Source organism: Rhyacophila brunnea, unplaced genomic scaffold, assembly GCF_057557595.1.
Source record: "Rhyacophila brunnea isolate RB1 unplaced genomic scaffold, BYU_Rbru_1.0 scaffold_4, whole genome shotgun sequence".
Taxonomy (NCBI): domain Eukaryota; kingdom Metazoa; phylum Arthropoda; class Insecta; order Trichoptera; family Rhyacophilidae; genus Rhyacophila; species Rhyacophila brunnea.
Window position 1 is genome coordinate 5,783,781 of NW_028233068.1, and position 8,161 is coordinate 5,791,941.

General features: G+C 33.2%; 1 long non-coding RNA gene across 1 annotated transcript; it reads left to right on the forward strand.

The window, feature by feature from the left end:
• The first annotated feature begins 2,569 nt into the window (after nucleotides 1–2,569).
• LOC147066748 (uncharacterized) lies at nucleotides 2,570–7,469 on the forward strand. The gene is made up of 4 exons (XR_015071569.1): nucleotides 2,570–2,739; nucleotides 2,987–3,069; nucleotides 4,867–5,059; nucleotides 7,344–7,469. It is a non-coding gene; the product is annotated as an uncharacterized LOC147066748 (long non-coding RNA).
• The last annotated feature ends 692 nt before the right edge of the window (nucleotides 7,470–8,161 follow it).

The window sequence follows — 8,161 nt, forward strand, 5'->3', positions numbered from 1 at the left end:
GTGGACTGGCTTCATATAGGAAGACCCGGTAACTGTATAAGTGTGGCGAAATACCGGAGTGAGTAGAAAGCGGTTGTGAAGGAGGTTAAATCCCACCCCGAGATGTAGCGCCGTGGAAGAAGAAGGTCATAATTACGTGCAAATTCAAAAATGCTGTGGATGTGTAATCAAAATGTTTTGTGTACTAATATATTGTCCTGTTAAAGAAGAATATCTCGTAGAAACGTAATGGATTTATTTATGTACCTAGGAGGCACAGGACAGCATGTTCGTGTCTACCAAAAATTACTTCAATTTAAAGTTTAGTTAAATACAAAACTAATGATTTCCATTTCGGTATCATAACAGAAGTAGCATTATATCCATGATCGTAAATGGACATAATATAACGTTTTTCTTCTCTCCTGTAAAGTTAACTAAATGTACATGATGTAACATTTAAGATTAAAAGTTGTGGGAGGGTGGAGTTTTGACACTACTTACAGGTGAAACTTTGCCTAGGGACATCGCTAACCTTTACATGCCATTAATAATTAAAATACTTTTCATGTAACCACACTAATTAATATACTTTATAAGTAACGTTTTATTTACATTACATACCTAATGAAACAGTATACTACGAGGGTAGCCGTTTATATTTCGGGAACAACAAACAAAAACAAATTTTTTATAAATCAAAACAGTTTTATTGTTTTTCAAAATATTCTCCACGATAATTTATACACTTTCCATGCGTTTGAACCAATCTGAAGAGCATTTTTGCCAATTTACAGAAGGTAACTCCAAAACATGGTTTTTGAATGCATCAACCGCCTCTTCTGGTGTAGAAAATCGTTGACCACGCAATTTATCTTTGACTGTCGGGAATAAAAAGAAATCATTTGGTGCCAAATCGGGGCTGTGCGGCGGATGACCCATCAATTTGTTGTTTTGAGTGCTCAATTAGGCGCTTGTTTGAGCCGATGTGTGAAATCTCGATGATTTGACGTCAACGGTTGCTTTACGTTATTTCACCAAAAACTTCTGGCAAACAAATGGTTGTATACCATTCAGAATTGACTGTTCTACGATTCTCTAAATGTCTTAAGGCACAGTTGCAAAATGACCCGTTTTCTCTGAAAAAACAGGCGATCATTTTGCTTCGAAGTGCTTCGAGAAAGAGCAACTTTTGTTTGTTTAAGATCAATTTTGAAGACCCATACGGTCGACTGTGTTTATTTTCGGGCTCATACGTATAGATGCAAAAATCGTCATCTGTAACAATCTTATAAAGGTTTTTTGAAGCACTTCGATCGTATTTTTTGAGCATTTCCTTGCATCGATTTGAATTTTTCGACACGCGCCTTTTTTGTGCGATTGTCAAATTATGCGGGATCCAACTTGAACATAGTTTCTTCACGTCTAAATATTCTTGCGAGATCGTATACACGCTGGTGTTACTAATGCCCAGGGATGCTTCAATCTCACGGTAAGTCACATGACGATCTTGCATTATCAGTTCACGCACAGCATCGATGTTTTCTGGAGAAACAACCGATTTTGGACGACCTTCACGCGGCTCGTCTGTGAGCAAAAGACGGCCACGATAAAATTCGTTAAACCAGCAAGTATCAGCAACGGACTGTTCTTTCGATAATCTACGTCGAAAGTTGTGAAAAATAGTCGCACGAAAATTTTCACGAGTTAATTCCATTTTTTGGCCGAGATGAAATTTTCAAATGAATTTAAAAAAAAAAAAAAGCCTCCGTTTGTTAAATCGTTCTGAGTACTTTAGCCGTTCAAAATGCAGAAGTCAAATTGCACCTAGTAGGTACCTATCACCAGTGTTACCAATTTCCGAAATAAAAACGGCTACCTATGTATAGTCTTAATAATATACATTCCATTTTCACAAATTGTTTTTTTTTCAGTCGATAACTGGTTATTTTATACATATTGATTGTGCGGAATTTAATATTATTTCTATATCAGTGTTGGTGAACATTTTTACGTACGCGTGCCAAAATTTCCCAAATATTATTTTTTGACTGTCTGACATGCCGACCAGTTTTTCACTTGAAAAAATAGTTTTTAAGAAATCTATTAAAAAAGTTTAAAAGTGACAATTGAGTTCTTGAGATTCTATTTTTCATCGTGTTTCTAGCCGAAGATTTATTATTATCTTCTATTCTTTAAATAAATTTTTCTTGTTTTCAAAATTTTCAAAGAGATCGTGGTACCATTTTAACCGTTGTTCTTTCATATTACATTATAAATTATCCTTTACTGAACGGTTTTCCATTTTTAGCGACTATGATTGAGGCAAAATAACAAAGCAAAATTTTATTTAAATGGTACCTAAATCACGTAATCTTCACGCATTGATTTTTTTTAGCATGCAAATATTTTATCAAAACCGTCAATTATTTTAATGTTTAACCGCCGCAATAATTTCACCAATTAACTAAATCGAGGCACAGAAAGGATTACACATGTCAATAACCAACCGATTAGTGGGAGACTATATAGATAAATGTGTTTCTTTTAGGGGAGAACCGACACCAAAATATACCTGGTACAGCAGCACGTCTCCAAATTCCATGTTTTCCAAAATAATCGACAACACTATGGTATCAGTAAAAAATGATAAATTATTTTTTAACCGAAATCTTGGAAAGTCTGACAGCAGATACCTCACCTGCGAAGCTTCTAATGAGCATGGATCGCAGAAAATCACTACACATGTCGATGTCAAATGTAAGAGTGATTTACTTATTTTATAGTTCATCATAAATTACTATAAAGTTTATGTGAATCGAACCAATGGATGACTGCTTAATTTAATAAACTTAAAAAATGTAAATAGTAGGATAGATACTTAATTTTTTTAAATACTTCACTCAATTTACAGCACGTAACTGCACTAACTTCATAGTAAATATGATTTTAAAAATAAAGCACAGTTCACCTATTTATCGTATTAATTGTTATTTTACTATTTTAGATAAACCAGAGTGTCGAATATCTCGTCATGTCGATAAAGAAAAAACAGCTGTTATATGCTCTGCCGATGGCAACCCTAAAAATGTAACTACATAAGTTTTATTTTACTATAATTCGTGGAAATTGAATGACGTATATTCATTATTATGCAAATTTCATACATGTTACAAACTACATTTAATTTCACAAAAAGGTTACGCATCGCCGTTTTTGCAAATATTTAAATATAATATACACACAGTTACTGGTGCATGAATTTACAGACTTTGAAGTCTGAAGTTCTGAAAACTGATAGTAGAATACATTATATTCATCATTCGAGATAGTTTTTTTTTTAAATTAATTGTGTTTAAGCTATTAATTTTTTTCAAAGTTAATAGAATTATTTCAACCATAAATAAGTAAAGTATTTGAACTGTAAACAGCTATAAGTATGGTAAAATCAGCTTTTCACACATAATAATATGTAGGGCCCGGATTTATATGCTAGTGCATGTTTTGTTAGGGTGGATGCACAGCTACGAGACTTGCACAGAAATCCGTTTTGAAAGACGCAGAATTCAAAAATAAAATTGTATTGTGCATTTTTGAGACGTTAGAGCATATTTGAGACATTAGTGCATATTTCATAAATAAATGCATATTTTAGGACATTTGCATTTATAATTTTAGTTTTTTTAAATTATTTTGTCGAAGTATTACTAAATTAGGTAGGTAGATAGTTTAGATGCACTTTTGGCATCCGCATATAACACAATATTGTAACTTTTTTTCGGAGAGTAACAATAAATATGTAGTATTTAGGAATAGTACCTAGTTAAGTGTGTCATTTTTGTTTTTTAAAGTTGTGTATAGTTTACATCATTTCTTATGTAATTATTTGTACTTGTAAACAAACTATTTTAAAATTGTAATAGATTAACTTTATATTGATTATTTGTGTTTTTTGTTATTGTATTATATTGATTGAGATTTTTAATTTGTTATTCGATTTTTTATCAGTAATATTGGGTGAAGTGGGTATTTATATTTTTTTTCCATATAATGTGAATTTTTAACTGCATATTTCTTTGGTTTTAGTGCATATTTTACTGATTTTAAGTGTGTGATATGTGCACGCATATAATCATGTTTTTTGTTGCATATAAATCCGCTCCCTAATAATATGACAATGCGTAGAAGGTATTTGTTTATATTTATGAGCCTTTTAATCAACCTATCCCGCTATCTACTTATGCCCACCTTGGGACTTTAGCACTCCCAAAATGGATAATTCTCCAATTTTAGAAATCACTACTCTAATTGGATATTTTCGCGTGCCACATAATATGAACACATCTGTAGTTTAAAATCCTAATTATTTTTTTTAAATGTTATCTTAAAAAATACGTACTTACATAACATTAAACATTCGAAGTTTATAAATTCTAGCTGTCAAAATGTTAAATAATATTTTCCGTAGAAGTGAAAATTTATGATGGGCGGAAATTTTTTGTAAATTTACACAACCCCAAACATTCCCCCCACCCAGTAAAAAAAAAAACTATATAAATATGTTTAATGAAATATGTCTATTCTACACCGTTTGGCGTTTAGTATAAATTTAAACACATATTGATAATATTATTAAACTACATTTTGTGTAAGAGGTTTCAGTATAATTATAATCAAAACTTTTTTTTACGAGGGGTTATTTTTATGGAAGGTTTTCATACCGGAGTATTTTAAACAGGGGTTATACCTAAATTACACCCAAAGTATGATACTTTCTGAGGCTCATCTTATTATAAATACCTATAATGTCTTTCCATCAAGAAGAATAATATACAATTTTTCAAACTGTGAAAATATGAAACATAATATTTTTATACATTTAAATAGATTACATTCGTATGGAAATTTGACACTGATATTAAACATATTGAGAAAGCCGAACATATAAACTGCACTGATGATACTACGCAAAGCTGGCTATACTTAAATGACATACCGACAGCTCAAAATAATAGAACCATATCATGCCATGCCAGCAACTCCGAGGGAACATCTACGCCATGCTCATTTAGTTTGACCGGTAAGCTTGTATATAATATAATTATTCTATTTCTTTCGACCATCTCCGATCCTAATAAGATCATATTATGGGCCTCCACAGTGAAGAGGTTTGTATTAACATATTTTGTTTTTACGAGAAATGATGTCAGCCACTTGCTCAACCTATTATGTCCATACTCCGAAATTGAAAAACAATATGTATACTTGCCAGACCTAGCATTCGAACCCGGGACCCACGACAGCCATCGTGACAATATTAATAATACTTCTAACAACCTACCCTTCATTTGTGAAATGAATGGAGCTCGATCATTTTTGATTTTCAACCAGGGTCACGTGAGAATTATTCTGAAGCGATTGCTAAAAAAGTACAACTTAAAACGCTTTTGATAATAGAAGCGAAAGTTTTTATTCTTTCCAAAAAAAAAATGTTTATTTTTGAAGTTATACTTCTTTTGGCGCGTTTGGAAAATCAGATCAGAGTGTATTTTTGGCGTGTGACATATAATTAATTTTTTCACACGAAAAAAACGCACTCGATTGGATTCGAACCACCGATTGTTCGGTTATCAGCCGAACGCACTAACTTTACGCCACAGTATGATACTGCAATCGTGACGATTATACAGTATAATATTATAGTTTAGAACTGTTTCGTTGCCTAGGCAGCGAATTTGTTATTGTCGGCCATTTGCAATTCCTTACGTAAACAAACTATTAAACGTCAGTGGCAGTTGGTACTTTAAAAATAAAAACAACGAGAAACCATTACATAATTTATTAATATAAGTTAAATTGTATAGAAATAAACCAACGGCGTTCCAATAAGCGGTCCTTTTTCTTGAGTGTGTAATTTAACAAGATAATTAAGAGCTAGTCAAAGAATCTAGTTTATCACAAGTTTTGTTTTTGTTTTGTTACGCCAATGAAGTATAACTTCTAACGCGCATACATAAGTACACACACCGATTTTTTTAAAATAAGAATAGCATTGTCAGCGAGAAAACCGGTAGGCCGAACCTACCGGTTTTCTCGCAAATAAAATTTCTCCAAAATTCCGATACGTTTTTCGTTGTGCCAATTGAAGTTCTACAATAATTCTTCTACGTACTAGCAGAATACCTATTCGTGCCGTTCTATAGGGTCGCAACCACTGTCAGCTATATAATATTAAAAACTAATAATATGAGCAAACAATTTCATTTCTTTGAAAAACTCATTCATTCGACTTTACGAACTGGTAATTCGGTAGCTAAACAGCAAAATATTACGTGTTAGAGCAGTGATTCTCAACGTGGGGCGTAAGCCCCACCCGGGGAGGGACAAGACTGTTTTTGGGGGGGAAGGTCATCTTGAAAATCATTTGAAGACGAAGCATTGCACAAGGATCGCACTAATTTTCTTCAGAGTTGCACATAATAACGTAATATACATATTTACTTACGAAATTTAAATTAAAAATATTATAGCCTATGTGCATTTTTTGTTTGAAACGATTCATCTTTTTTTCAGAATTAGTTAGGTAACTATAAAATTTTGATAGGGGGAACATGGAGATTTTTGACGCGTTGAAGTGGGGCTTGGCAGAAATAAGGTTGTTTTATGACTTTGCAATTTCTTTGCATTTTTTACTACGCTGATAATATGCTTCTGCATGATTACCTCACATAAAATTATATCAAATGAAATTCACTCTTGTATTAGTAATAACTAAATTAATAGAAAATAATACATGTAAAAAAATATTTTTAGAATATATTACATCATTTTCACCCTAGAGCCAGAGTGCAAAGTTATGAAGCGTATATTCTAGCTGGACCACATATAAAATGGATGGATTATATGGTTTCCCACTCAAACTGTATGGACTCGGTGGTTGAACACCCCTCTTCTATACGGTCCAAATATGGATAAATAATACCAAGGGAATAGATTCTTGGACATGGGTGCTGAAAGTGGCATAGAACCATATAGAGCTGCAGAGCAATGTAACAGAAGATTGAATTATTTTAGATGGTATAAGAAAATTAAAAAAGATACTCACATAATATGTAATAATATAAGGTGGGTACATACAGCCATTCCAGTAGTAGAACTTTAATTTGAATCGTAAGCGGTTATCGAATCTTTATGCACTGCATACTTTAGTGGTTGAAAGCATACCCCGATGATGTGACGTTTATTCGCTTCTGTGTGTATCTATCTATCTATCCCAGTATAAAAACATTATGTTTTTCCCCATTTTCTGTTGGCTTAATAATACTATTTATAAATTTTTGTAATTCCTACCTAATATTTTTCAGGTGTAACATGGTGGACGCTGAAAAACGTGATGATAGCAACTGTTATTGAAATTATTGTTATAATCGTATTATTTCAATTTGCGGCCTTCTTTTGGGAATTACGTCAACTTAAAAAGGCGATCAGAAATAAAGGTATTTTATATTTATTTGGTGTAAGAACTTACAACAACTACAAAGATAATAATGTCACATTAGTTTCGGACTACGTATTTTAGTGCTTGGTACAATAAAACATGCGCGTTTCGAGAGGTTCCGCGCGTCGCTGTTGCTAGGCGCCTATGTGCGCGTTCGAATATGCAACATGCATGGGACATTCTTACAAGGTTTGATTTATGGCTGTGCCGCAGACAAGACGAGTTTAGATGTGCAAGTCGGATTACATACCTAATAATATGTAACTACAAACTTGTACCTTTGATAACGATTTTGTTTCATTGAATATGTTTTTAGATTGGTGTATAATAAGGTCGACTTTATTTAGGCCGTGATGCTAAATTGCAAATTACGACGGTAGTGCTAGTCATTGTTTATCTTCGAATTCAATGCGGTAACCTTTACGCAATAATGTACGTTTTTCGATTTCATATTTCGATCTAATATGCAACAATCACCATTTTATACTGACAGTTTACCATAATATTGCATTCGAAGTATGAGCAACGACGTCGATGTTTAGCCGGCTCGCACATCACAACTCGCCTTGTGTGCCTGACGGCCATAAATCATAACTTCCCAGACTGCCGGCGAATGTTGCATGATCACAACCTCGCACATCTGCCTAGCGCTGCTAGCTCTCGCGACGACAGTCTGGAGAGAAA